The sequence below is a fragment of the Corvus brachyrhynchos genome, unplaced genomic scaffold, assembly GCF_000691975.1.
Source record: "Corvus brachyrhynchos isolate BGI_N302 unplaced genomic scaffold, ASM69197v1 scaffold70, whole genome shotgun sequence".
Lineage (NCBI taxonomy): Eukaryota > Metazoa > Chordata > Aves > Passeriformes > Corvidae > Corvus > Corvus brachyrhynchos.
In genome coordinates, this window is record NW_008236217.1 from 2,048,202 (window position 1) to 2,061,857 (window position 13,656).

General features: G+C 35.9%; 1 protein-coding gene across 6 annotated transcripts in view; it reads left to right on the forward strand.

The window, feature by feature from the left end:
* Positions 1 to 11,290: 11,290 nt before the first annotated feature.
* SIPA1L2 (signal induced proliferation associated 1 like 2) overlaps positions 11,291 to 13,656 on the forward strand; it is a 99,422-nt gene continuing 97,056 nt past the window's right edge. For all 6 annotated transcript variants that reach the window (XM_017745328.1, XM_017745331.1, XM_017745346.1 and 3 more), the window contains exon 1: positions 11,291 to 11,369. The gene's annotated coding sequence lies outside the window, so the exon portion shown is untranslated. The remainder of the gene's footprint in view (positions 11,370 to 13,656) is intronic.

A 13,656-nucleotide genomic window follows, 5' to 3' on the forward strand; every position in this document is an offset into this window, starting at 1 on the left:
TCCTCAAATAAGATACCTGTACATCTGTGTATAAAAGACAGCAAGAAACTTGGTGTCTTTTTTGTCCCAGACAAAGTACACAGCCTTCATTATTTTAATTTGCATTCTCTCCTATGCATGGACTAGGAGAGTGAACCTCAAATGAGAGCTACTATAACTAATGTTTGGGGGAAAAAAAATTAAAAATTGTGGCTTAAAAAAAACACGTTGAGAGAATGAGTTGCTCTCTTTGTATAAATGTGGTAATTAATTCTTTTTTTACAGAAAACTTATTTGAATATATTGATATTATCTTAATGTAGGCTCCTGATTTTATGTTTTCATTTATTTTGACTTTCTTAAATAAATATGTCCAAAATCTGCTTTCTATTGTTTTATTTAGAAGTAGATTAGGTCATATCTGAATCGTGCTGAAATCTGTTAAATCTTAACAGGTGGATTGTAAGCTAAGAGTATAAATGCCTTCTTCAACACTGTTTTTATTGCTTTGATGTGTGCTGATATCTAAACTGTGTAATTGTGTGTAGACATATGGGGAGGGGATTTGTTTCCCGGCCAACTTTATTTTTTTTTTTCACTGATGTCATAGATGGCTATGACTCCAGTTTCTCAAATACTGAATATCTGTAACTACTTCACAGTTAAGGGCATTTATGTAAGTTCAGAAGAAGATGGCCTTTTAAAATACGCAAATGCAGGGTCTATCCTACTGAAGGAGAAAAATCTACTGTATATGGCACAGGGAGAAGTGAAAATGTTATCCCTGCTAATTGTTCAATAATTTAGATGTGTTGTATTTTTTTCTTTTTTCCAGGCAGTAAAATCTAAAAAAAAAATCCCTGAAAAACACTGCTTTCACATATTTCTGGTACAGCAAACAAACCTGGTTCTTAGCAATTTTTTGTTTTACAGGAGGCATGCTATTATCTGCCTTTCCTCATCTCTCTTTTCATGCAATAGTGCCTTTGGGAGGCTTCAAGTTTGATTGGCAGGCCGGCATATTTAGGCATGTCTGAAATACAAACTGTGTTTTTTGTTCAGAACCATACAAACTGTGCCATATTTGAAGTAAGTTACTGAAGCTTCATCTGCAAGAACAATGACCTTGAGAAATTAAACTGGAATTTTGCACAATCAAAATTCTCTGGTGGTTTTCTATTTTTTTTTTTTTGTAATAGAAAAGAAAAAGTGTCTGTCAAACATAAATGGAAAAGGAATCAAAATGAGGTAATCCTGACCAGAGACTAAGCTTTAGTTTTAAGTTAGCTTTAGTTTTTGCCATTCAGTAAAGAACAAAGGTCTGGGAAACAGCAGTAGAAGTGGTAATTGTAATTGCCCAAATTTAAAATGCTTTTTATTTAGTAACAGTTCAGGAATTTTGGATGACTGAAGGGTGGTGAACAAATTTTTTTTCTCTTTTTGGTCAGGCAAACGAAGTATACTCTGGGCTATACTGTAAGTATATTGGTCTCTAGTTGCAGTGGGAATCCAAAATATAGCAAAAATGTTTCCTTAGTCAAAGGTAATCAAAGAAGAATTCATTTATAATTTTTTAAAGCATGTAAAGATCTATGGTCCCATTCCAACTTCCCAAAAATGTTTGTTCAAATCAAAGCTGTTATACAAAATTTACACTTTAATGGGCTTCAAATTTTTTTTAATATAAGGCAGCTACCATATCCAGAAACATCTGGTATTACAGCCTTCAAAAAAAGGTATTCTTTCCAGGTCACTTAATGGGTGAAGCCAAATGATTTTTTTCTGTGGCAAACTTTCTTTGACTTTTGTGAAATCAGAATAAACATGTACCCAAAAATCTGTCACCAAATCCTGTTCATCTATGGGTATGGATTAATTTTATTTGGGATGCTGAAAGTTTGGTCTGCTTCCAAATTAGTCTCTCTTGACATAAGACGGATCATGTTCTTGTTACAGTATGCTATAGTGTACATACCAGCTCAGGTATGTAGCTCAAGTCTTGGTATTGCTTGAAAGGATCTCCATTAGTTCTTTCTCTTCTGTTGTTTATTTGCCTTGTATATTCCTCTTTGTTTTGCATTCTGTGTGTTTAATCTGGCCTATTTCACTCTACTATTACGCCCGGTAATGAGTGTTGACTATAAAAAGCAATGGTAGTAAATTATGAGACTCATATTCTTGGAATGAATTTGATCACCAATTATGCTATTTTTGCCTTTGATGTTCTAAAGGAGATGGGAGACATTCAAATGCAGTTCTGGGCATTGTCAATCTTTTCAGTGTTGTTTCAGAGTTAAGGTTAAAAGAGGACTACAGAATTTTGATTAGGATTTTCAATCAAATATGTAAGTTCAGTGTGTATGGAAAGCACTATGAGGCTATAATTGAATGAAAAATTAATTTCTAAGTTCTGAAAACTAGTTTGTTTACATTACTGGATATTTCAGTAGGAGAGCCAGATGAAATGTTAAAGATCTTGATTTATGTTAAATATCTAATTTTTGTTCCCTAATTTCAAGAGGAATGTTGAGAAATTGGGGAGCACCAAGAAGGGTAGAAAGCCCTTGTTTGGAGCAAACAAGGTGCCAGGAGAAGCTGACAGAACTAGGCTTGCTCACTCTGACAAAGTAACAGCTACTGAGTGACCTATGTCACTTGAGGCGCTTGAGGGTCATTCCAAAAAACGGTGGAGGTGAATTTTTTCCACTGTCGCGAGATCGGCCACAAACTCTGATATGGAGTGTTTGGGTTAGATGTGAGGAGGAACGCTACCAGGAGGCCTGTACAGGCCTGGAACAGACTGCCTGGAGAAGCAGCTGAATTTTACATCTTTGGAGGTCTTGAAGACTCAGCAAGACCAAGCCATGCCTCATCATTTCCAGTGCTGATAAGAGTCCTGCTCTGAGCAGAAGATTGAACTGCATGACTTCCAGAAGTGTCTCTCAGCCACTCCAAAACTTAAAATGATTAGGCTTTTGCTCATCCTTTAGCCCTCTTCTTTTATTACCTCATTCTAAAATGATTGTGGCTCATATGTATGTTTGAAAAAGCAAGCAATGCTGTCAAAAGGCATATCCCACAAACATTAAGGCATTTACAAATGATACTCAGAAAACCCTACTCTTGCTTTTGAGAGAAGATATTGATAAAAAAAATTCCTTTTCACTGACTGTGTTTGAAAATCATCTTACTTTTCATGCTTGATGAAAGCAGACCTGATAAAGAAATGCTTTGGGTTTTTTTCCATAGTACTTAATATCTTGCTTTCTACTCAAAAATGACAAAAAGTATTTTTTCTACCCCAGACAAATGTCAAAGATAAATAATATATTGAGCAGACCGATGGGAACAATATAAAAAAGTATTCATCTTATTTCCATGAATAGCATTCACAATACTGTGATTTAGTTATGGGTTTTTTTACACTCATTTCATGACTTGTGAGTAATTTTTGTATCTTTCCTATTTTTAAGCTGTTGCCTTAAGTCAGTTGCCATGTTCTACTTACCTTTAATTGAAATAGTCAGGTACTACCTCATCATTCAGTTGAATTTTTTAAAATTTGCTTTCCTGTGGATGCAGTCAATAATTTCTGCCTAATTTAGTAACTTCAGTTCCAGGCTGATAATTCTCCTTTACTGTTAATAGTTTCAGCATTCTTATTTTCATGAGGTTTCTTATTTTTTTGTGTTCAGGTGGTATCAAAAGCAGTGCAGATGTCTTACTTTTCTGCTCTGAAAATGGAGGGAAGTTAAGAGCCCCTGTCTTTCATTTTGGGGTGTGGTACTCAACTCCTCAGTGGTTATACCAGACTACTCACATTTAAGCTCTTTATCTCTTCTGTGATGAAGTCTGGTATAATAAAAAGTTAAAAATAAAACAAACAAAACAAGAAAAAAGGAAAGACTATGAGGACTAAATGTTGAGCTACTCCTGAAAATAGCTATGCTATTTAATCTCTCTCATCTATTGTATTTTCTATAATTTGTGGTCCAAACCTGTTATTTGGTCGTGCCAGAGATGATGTTGTTTCGTGCTCTCTTTGTGATCTTGCTTATTACATGCTTTTGCTGTGTTGTCAAAATGAGCTATTGCAAAGGGAGAAAGCAATGCCTGGAGCTGAACATTGTTTCATAGGAGAAAAATAAAGGTGGGAATGAAGATGGTGTTCACATTATGTGTGTGGAGTGTCATGTTGAAAATATAAATGATAAAGATTGAGCTCTGTGTAATACCTTTTATTAAAGATACTTACATTTCATATTAATTGCAGATTTACTGCAGGTAAAAAGATACCTATTTTAATGATAGGCATCATGGGGTGTTCTGTTAATTTCTGACAAAATCATTTTGATATAAAGCACAGCTCCTTTCCCAGTTGAAAAGCAAATTCAAAAGGTAGAGCTATCTCAAGCTTACCTTTTCTGTTTTCATAATAAAGAATATTCTTTACTTGGGGTTATATTCTGAATGTGGCAGAACTCTTTCAGGTCAGAGCAGGGTTAGTTGATTTTTTTTTCATATTCAGGATGATGCTATAGTGGCATTTGAATGTATGTAAGAAAATTCTGATGGCCTAAGGATAGGTCTATTTATGCTGCTACTTATATTAGAGAGTGTGTCAGTAGTGTATATTTACTCTTCACCTTATGTGTTTCTTAGCAAGCGCTTTTTGTTATCTTTCTCAGAGAAAGGACCATCCAAAGTTGCAGGTTCTATAAACAATTCTTCTCAGCAGTCAGACTGAGACTTAAGCAAACAAAAGATGAATGGATATTGCTTTTCAAATTAGTGCTGCTGTGTAATTAATTGTGCTTAATTAGCAAATCTTTCTTTAAGCATCCACACTGCAATAATGTAATTTGTATTCCCAGGTAACTGATCACAAAGTATGGAAAGCTCCTTTTAACAAACTCCAAGTAATTGCACATTTCACTGGAAGTGTTTTGATTGAACAGTGGTGATTTATCTGATGACCTTCAATCTGTCTTGGGCCCATCCAGTCCTTCCAGCTGGCTTGCTGTTGCTTTAAGATATGAAATGGGTGTTTGGGCAGCGCACTCCCTGATAAATTAATGTTGTTTCCTGTGCTACTCAGCTGGAACAGTTTGGAAGTGCATCCACTGGGAAGGCATCCCTCCTTTGCTGCCTGTGCTGAGACTGGTATGTAGAACTAGGAACAGTGTTTACTGTGATGGTGAAGGATCTGCAATCTGACCTGTAGCTGGTGAGGTTCAGCCAGCCTGGATCAAATAAGGTATCCTTTCCACAGAGAGGCAAATATAACCTTGTGATAATATTTTTAGATTTTATATAATTTTATACTGTGACAGCATTCGTGATAGGTGTGCTGTGATATTATGTGATAAAGTTCTCAATTTCCTTTTGAACTGAGTGATATGTGTGGCCTTCAAGAGGATTAGTGCCCTCATGTGCTTGACTTCTTTTAGAAGTTGAATTTTCTACACGCCACTGGGCAATAGAGAATTGCAGATCTTAGAGATGAATGTAATTCTTACTATGATGGATGTTGGTATTTCTGAAACTCAAAAACAAGTGTACAAACTGAGATGCCATACATCCAGAATGAACACAAGTTATTTTTCATTGTCCTTGTGGCTTTTGTTTAGAATAGGGAGTTTGAGAAAGATCTGTTACTGGGGAATTCCATTTTGGGTTTTAAATAGACATTGTAGCATTGTGGCCAACATTGGTATTAAAATAATGATCTTGTCAAATAAGAGAGGAGTTTGGTATTGTTGTTGTTTGTGTTATTTTGGAGTTTTGTTTTGGGGGGGTTTTGGTAGTTTTTCTTTTTTGTTGTTTTTGGTTTTTGTGGTTTGTTTTGTTGGTTTGTTTTTTTTTTTTGACAAAAGTACCTGTAACACTGATCTCTACACCTTTATCTGGGCTGCAAAAAATTAAGAAAGAACTTACGGATTTAGAAGGAAAACCCTGTTTACAAGTCAATGTGTGAAATAATTGTGTTGTCCAAAGCTGGGGATTTCACAAGTTTTATAGCAATGGTTATTGTATATCTTTGTTTTGTTTCACAGTAAAGCATGCTGCTACTTCCTTAACCTTATTGTTTTCTATTTCTCAGTCTGTATTTCAAAAAGAAGCAGCATGTTTTCTCTCTGAAATGAAGAATTAAAAGAGATTTCTTGTATGAAACACCTGCACAGTAGGAAGTGAAACAGAACTTTTTAGCTCTCACTATTTTATGGCAAGATTTCTGTTCCCTTTCCTTCCTGTAAACAAAAGGAGTCACTTAGAGAGTGGGAAATAAGCTATTTACAGGACATTTTCTGTATGAAAGGAAGGAAAAGGCCTTTACAGAGATCAGTCTATTGTGTTGGGAATATGGAAAGTTATAGGGAGTTAAATTGAGTTTAGTTCTTGGAGAGGAAATACATGGCAAAATACATGTAATCACTTCAGTCTTGACCCTGTAAAGTGCTAGATGCCCCCATTAGTTGCTGAAATCAAAGCAGAAGCTAGGACATGGAGTGCTGTGGTTTGATCCCAAATCTTATGTGTAACCTGTCATCACTGTAAGAACTAGATCAGAGAGAGACTACACTTTAAAGTAAAACTAAGAGCTTGTGCAGTGTGGCTTTTATTTATAAACAAGCACTTTCGATACTTGTACTTTTAGATAGATGTTCAAGTCACTTTTGCACATCTGTTTTCCATCTGTCTCTTTGAAATACAGTTGTCTTTGCTAGACAAGTGTCATAGTTGGATTTTTCATGGAAGTAATGGTTTCCAATGTACTTGTAGAGTGTGTATATTTTCAAAGTTCTGCTTCACATATGAAATACATTAACTACTATTCTGATGTGAACCAGGTGATCTTATTCTTGCCTGTGTTATAAAATTAATTTCTGTGAATAACTACTTGATTTTCATTTACCTTCTGTAGCACCAGCAAGAGGCTTTATCACCAGTAAGAATTGTGGATTAGGTATTTAACTCTAAATTCTGCCTGAGCATTATGGAATAATGTAGCTTTCTTGAAACCTTGGGTGTATAAGATGATAGGACTGACTTGGCTTTGCCAATAAAACTGAGCAGGTAGAGAAAAATCTTATTATTAATTGTATCACTTTTATCTGCAGTTCTTGTACTTAAGTCATACTTGAAAATGGAAATTTATTGTAGCAGTTTTTGTCATTTCTTTTGCTCAATATATTAAGTTCAAGATTCCTAATACTTGAATATCATGAATAGGCAATTGTAAGTATGGGCAAGAGGAAAGTAAAGAATTTAACTTAATAGATACTGAACTCCATTTTTGTTTCAAAAGGGGTACTTAAATACAAAAAGCTTTAATAGCAGTGTTAGCTGTTAAAGAAATGATGGGGTTTTTTCTTGCATGGTGGGTTCAGTTCCTCACACAGAAATCCTAATGTCTGGGTGTTTCAGCCTAGGTTGGCAGATAAGGCTGCAGTATGTGCATGTGTGTTTGTAAAAGGCAGCTGAGAGTGGTGTATCTTCTGGCATGTCTTGGTGAAAGGAGAATGTGCCCTGTCTTTGTCCTGGCAGAAGAAAAGAATGATTCCCTTGCTGCCTGTATTTGGGTTTGTGTTCTTCTAGACCAGAATTGTTTGTCTGCTTGTTTGCTTTCTCTCTGTAGTTTTCTAATTCTTTTTTCAAGACAGGGTATTACCGAAAGGGCTACTGGATGAATGAGACTTGGTCTAGGTGTAGAGGAAAGTGTAAGGTTTCTTCTTGGAAGTTTGGTGTATGACACTTCATCGTGCCATAAATCGAGTCTCTCCTGATGGGAGAGGATTTGCTGAAAGTCCTTGCAAGGCGCTTAAAAGATAAAGTGAGACGTCTTCTGTAGTTTCAATGCTTCTAGATAGTTGTTTATTAAGTCTTATCAGAGAAACTGAGCCACTAGCGTGACCCAGGTAAAGCATGGAAGGAGGAAAAGTAGGAGGGAGAGCAATTATCAAAATTTACACAGCCTTTTTAAAAACATTTTAACCAATAGTTACTAAAAACATACATTATTTTTACTTTCTTATCATTCAGTAACACGACTAGGAACTGCGGAATTTTCTATCCAGTCATTCCAAACTACTTTTACTGCAAAATATGGAGTGGTAGGAGAAGGGGAAGAAGGTTTAGAGAACAACAGCAATCCTCCATTTTGGTATTTTTTGCTCTTATCTATATACTATAAGGAGAAGCCTAAAACCTCTAAAATTTTCACCCTGTGACAATCTTACATAGTAGTCTATAACTTAATTCACACCACTGTATTTTCTAGCTGTTGTCTGACTGTTGGTAATTTTTTCCAAGGTTTAAAGCTATACCAGTGGTGTCCAGGGGGGTAAAAACCCTTAAAAACAGGCAGAGAAATATTCTCGGCACTCTGGGTTCCTACAGAGTGTTGAAGGCACAAATGTCGATAGTATCCCACAATCTAGAGCAAATGACTTGACAAGGCATTAGCTAGCCTTCATGGTCCTATGTGGAATTTATTTTTTTCCTTGGATATGCCATCAAAAATACATCTCCTACAATGTAAATCGAGTGTGTCCAGGGTACCTCAGAGTTACCAGGTAGATTGACTGCATCAGGCTGATATTCTGGACATACTGAACTTCTGTGGAGCTTATCTCTGCAGTGACCATCTGTACAGTGTTTTGGAGCGCTAGGAAGCTGCTTGGGGCAAGGCTTTCCTGATGAGGATGCTGCTTCTTTGCCCATTCTTTCTGGAATCAATTTCTTCTGCATAGCCGAAACTTTTGGGTAGAGAAAGAAAACTTGCCCAAGGAAAATGAGAGATCTCGTACTAATATTATTCTATCTTTCTGCTTTTCCCACAACAACAAAATAGGAATAGAAAATATTAAAAGGTTGGAACATAAATAATACCATATATTCATGCAGAAAAGTAATTTTTTTGTGGCTGAAAATGACGTGCAGTATATGGCAGGCCGCAGTTACGAATGTCTGACTTTTAGCTAAACAGGGCTACTAACAAGGATCGACTTTGCTATGCAGGAATTCTTTCTACCTGCATTTCAGGTATCTTTCGATGTGAACTCTTCTTTGCCTTGTCTTTGGCCAAACTGACTTCCTCAATGACAATTCCTGTAGAAACAAGGTATTAGTTTTCAATTCCAGTGGACATTCAGATAAAGATTAAGAAACCAGCAAATGAAACCCATGTGTTACTTCCTGGAGAATAAAGAAACCCAGGGGTGACTCCATAAGTAGTTAAACATGAGACGTCCAGGACAAACAGATCTGTGATGCACAGCAGTGTTATGATGTCCAATACTACAAATAAGTTTTGAAGCACCTGAAAGAAAATAGGCACCATTATTTCTGTTTTGTAATTTGTTACTTTATGTGAGTTTAAAGCATTACTTGAAATACTGAGGGATTTTTTTTCCATTTGTAGACCTTCATGAATGTATGGGCAAGATGTTATGAAGAAAACTTTCGAATGCTGGTGAAATAATAAATTATTTTTGAAATATATAACATTATTTTTATTCTAAATTCTTAAATTCTTTTCCTGATTTGGTGTTCTGTATAAGAACTTTGGATTAAAGAAAAAAATTAGTATGTAGGCAAGGCCTAGTGTTTTCCCATTTGGCTGCCTCACAAAAGAGCAACATAATCCTCTAAATCCTACTTTACTCTGAGGATCAATTGATTCCACTTTCTGCTCCCATAAGCAGACAATCTAAAAATTGTCTTTGAGACAGATATTTTGAAGCTTGCTCTTCCAGTGATCTGAATATATGATTACTTTTTTTTTGTGAGAAGGACAAAGTTAATAATGATAATATTCTCATAAACTTATTTATAGAAACTGGAAGCAGTTTCTTTTGGAAAATAGACCAGCTTCCATAGCCATTCTAAAAAAAATTGGCTTTCATTTATGCAGTTGCTTTCTTCTCGTGTTTTTACTTTTGACTTTTAGTACTTACTATGCTTTAGTTTCAGATTTTACTGGAGTGAGCTTTATGTGTGAAATTTGTCTTCATCAGATGTCATTTTTAGGTTAGGAATGAGAAATTTCTGTTTAATATCCTGGGGGTTTTTAATTGTGTCTTCTGCTGGCAAACAGATTAGTTATCTAATGATACTGGTCCACACTACTACTGATAGAATTTAGGGCTTTTTTTAGCTCTCCCATGAAAACTGCACTGGTGAATGTGTTTGCTCAAGTTTTAGGTTGTAACTACACCAGGAGTTGGGGTTTTTATGCAACTGTGAGCATACTGGTAAAAGTAGACTAAAGTGATTGCCTATTTTTGACTAGACCTAGAAGGAAGATAGTAGTAAACTGTCCTGCATCCCATCTGCCGGTGTCCATAATACCTAGATATGCAGCTGACGTAGGATTTTCAGGCTTTGTGTTCTTTTCCATTGTATGCACTATTCTGTAAAATACCTATTAGAATTATATTTATCCCTATGGTGGTGATTTAGTACAGGAAATAACATCTGTTCCTGCTGTGTGTGTGTGTTCTTTTTCCTTTCTTTCAGTATGAATATAATATTGTGTATTTTCAAGCTAGATTTTACTATCTGAGATCATGGTAAAACGAATGCCTTTTGAAACTTTGTTAGCTCAGATATAAAATAGCCAAATTGCCTTATTGGTACATGACAGTTTTATGATTTATCTCTCTCTAATGTTGATCAGATAGACCTAGCTAAAATATTTTTATTTTACATATGCTTTTATTTACCTTCATTCAGAAGCAAATGTAAAATTGTCACATGTAAATTTTGTGGTGTTAGATACTTTCTTCACTGTAAGTCATCCCACAGAATCTCAGAGCATGTATCTAAACTTTTTGGATCAACTCCCTACTCTTTTCTCTCAAAACATTTTATGGAACTTCATGACTTTTTCTCATTCTTGTAATTGAAGATATTATTAAGCTACTTGCTTTTTACAATACAGTTCTAAGAATAGCTGTGGACCCTTTATCATGACCTTTGAAGCAGAGCCGTAATGAAACAGTCTGTTGGTTCAGCACGTACTGTCTCATGACCTTTTGCCCTAGCAACGCTTTTTTTCCAGTTATTGCCAGGAGCTTCCATAGATAACACCTTTAACTTCTCTGTTGCAACATATACATATGGCACTATGCTGAATTTTAAAGCTAGTGAGTTGTTCTTGATAATTTATTTGCATGTAGAAATTAGTAGATTTTCATTTTACACAAATGTTTATTTAAGTTTTGGGTTTTTTTTTTTACTTATCCCTTAATACCATAACGGGACATGTTCACCTAAAACCAAAACCAATGAACCTTTCTTATTTGACTTGCAGGTATCTCCATTTTGTTGATATCAGAAAAAGAGTGGCTCAAGTTGACATCCTTTGTGAACTCTTCTAGCCAAAGGTAAATTTCTAACTGGTGGCAAATATGTTTTTACTATGCTTGTAGTACTGCCCTACCTTTTAAATAAAAAGGCAGCTGTGCTGCTGTCTTCCTTAATGTTTGACATCTCACAGACTGTATTTCCTTGAGATACCTAAAGCACCCTAAAAAACCCCTAAGAGAATCATTTAGATGGCTCAGCATACAAGTGAATAACAGAATCATAGAATGGTTTGGGCTGGAAGGGACCTTTAAGATAATCTCATTCCAATCTCCACATTATGGGCAGGACACCTTCCACTAGCTCCCTTCAACCTGGTCTTTCACAACTTCTCAGGGCAGCCTGTTCCAGTGTTTGACCATCCTCACAGTAAAGAATTTCTTCCTAATATCCTACCAAAACCTGCTCTCTTTCAGTTTGAAGCCATTCCCCCTTGTTCTATGATTGCATGCCCTTGTAAAAGTCCCTCTCTGGCACTCTTGTTGTCCCCTTTGGATACTGGAAGGCTGTTATAAGGTGTCCCCAGAGCTTTCTCTTCTTCAGGCTGAACAAAACCTGTCTTCAGAGGAAGTTCAGCCTTTTTTTTGAAATCTGTAACTTTGCAGATTGCCTCTCATTAATATTAAAGTGTATGGTACAATCAATATTATACAGCTGTTACTATACAGAAGGACTATTGTGTTCCTTAATGCATCAGATAAACCAAAAATAAAATCATGGTTTTGGTGATTTGGAAATTCTTAACTTGGTTGTCTTCTCGAGAAGAGCTACTATGACCAGAAATAGACACTAGCATAGTGGGATGAAAGAATGTCCTTTGTAAGTGCTAATTTAGCTGCTTGTAGACAATCCCGAGCCTCCAGTCACCAAAAATCATGACATCTACATGTTTTCTGCACCAGGAATCAGGAGTTGCCGTTATCATTCTATGCCTCCTATCTCTACAAACTCCTTGATCTAGTTCAACTGGATTGGTTTTAGTTCTAGGGTATGGCTCAGGCTTAGAAATACTTCGTGTTGGCTGAACACAGTCTGTCATCTAAAGACATTCAGTATAGTAGTTTTCTGTCTCTATCATATTTCTGACACCAGTAAAACTTTCATTTCCAACTACATATTGTTTCAAGGAGGAAAAAGAAGTCTGAAACAAGAATTAAAATATATCTCAAATTGATTATGCGTTCAGAGATTTGTAAGAAGTAAGATAACTACTTTTTGTCAATCTATTCAAAGAACCATAGATTTAGGAGCCTGAATAATTGATCCTCCTTGCCATGTTTGCCATGTGCTTTCATGCAGGAGAAAAATTGCACCTTCTCTCCAGCCACCTGAGCCCCTCAGCCCTCCGTGTGCTACAGCAGTTAAACTAGGTGGATGCTCAATAGATGTGTTGCTGTTTATCAGATTTTAAGTGGCTCCCTTTGCTCACATCAGGTTAATAGTTTTTTTCCCCTTCTCACCTGAGACTCCATTTTTTCAATAAATGGTCAGTTCTGTAATACAAAATAAGATCACCACACTCCTGTGTTACTGAGCCTGATGAAGCTCTGCTTTATTAATGGCAGTGTAGAACATAACTCTGAAAATCTTATCTACTACTTTTCTTATAAACAATGTGTTTTGTTTTGGAAATAGACTGAGAGGACAATATTGTAGCATATTTTGCATTATGTGTTGTCAATAATATCTTCATTTGAATAATGCTACTGTAGTAAAAGAGAACTTTACACTAGTACTTCTAGTCTAGAATTGTGTGCTAACCACTTCTAGTATTGCATTTGCATTATCTTTTGGCTGTACAGTTGGCCAATGCATAGCAGATGTTAAAAGAGATCTGGAAGAAGCTATTTTGGTTCCTAAAGGCAGGGAGCCAAAAAAATATCTGTGCTATGTTATGTTTCTCTGCACTGTGCTACACCAAGTCTGTAGTTCTGGAAAGATTTATTGATTTATTTGGATCTTTCCATTTAGCTTACTGGAGCTTGGAAAGAAGTAGGACTCACTCACCTCTTCAAACGCTATATCACTCTAAATTATAAAGAGATAACAGTAAGAAGCACAAGTTGACTACTTGTGAAAGCATTAGTGAGGTCCTCCAAAATAGAAGTCAAAGTAAAATAGCATGCGTGTTAATAAAATGGAAGAGCTTACTAATGTGCATTTTGGGGTAGCTGTTTTGGAGAGGGAATAGGAGGGAAAAAAGAGGGAGTATTGGCAGGTTGGGTAGGATAGTTAGGATCAAGAACTGTAGAGTGATAAGTCTTAGAAGAAAAAGAGGCAGCTAATTAAAAAAAATATGGGAGAAGC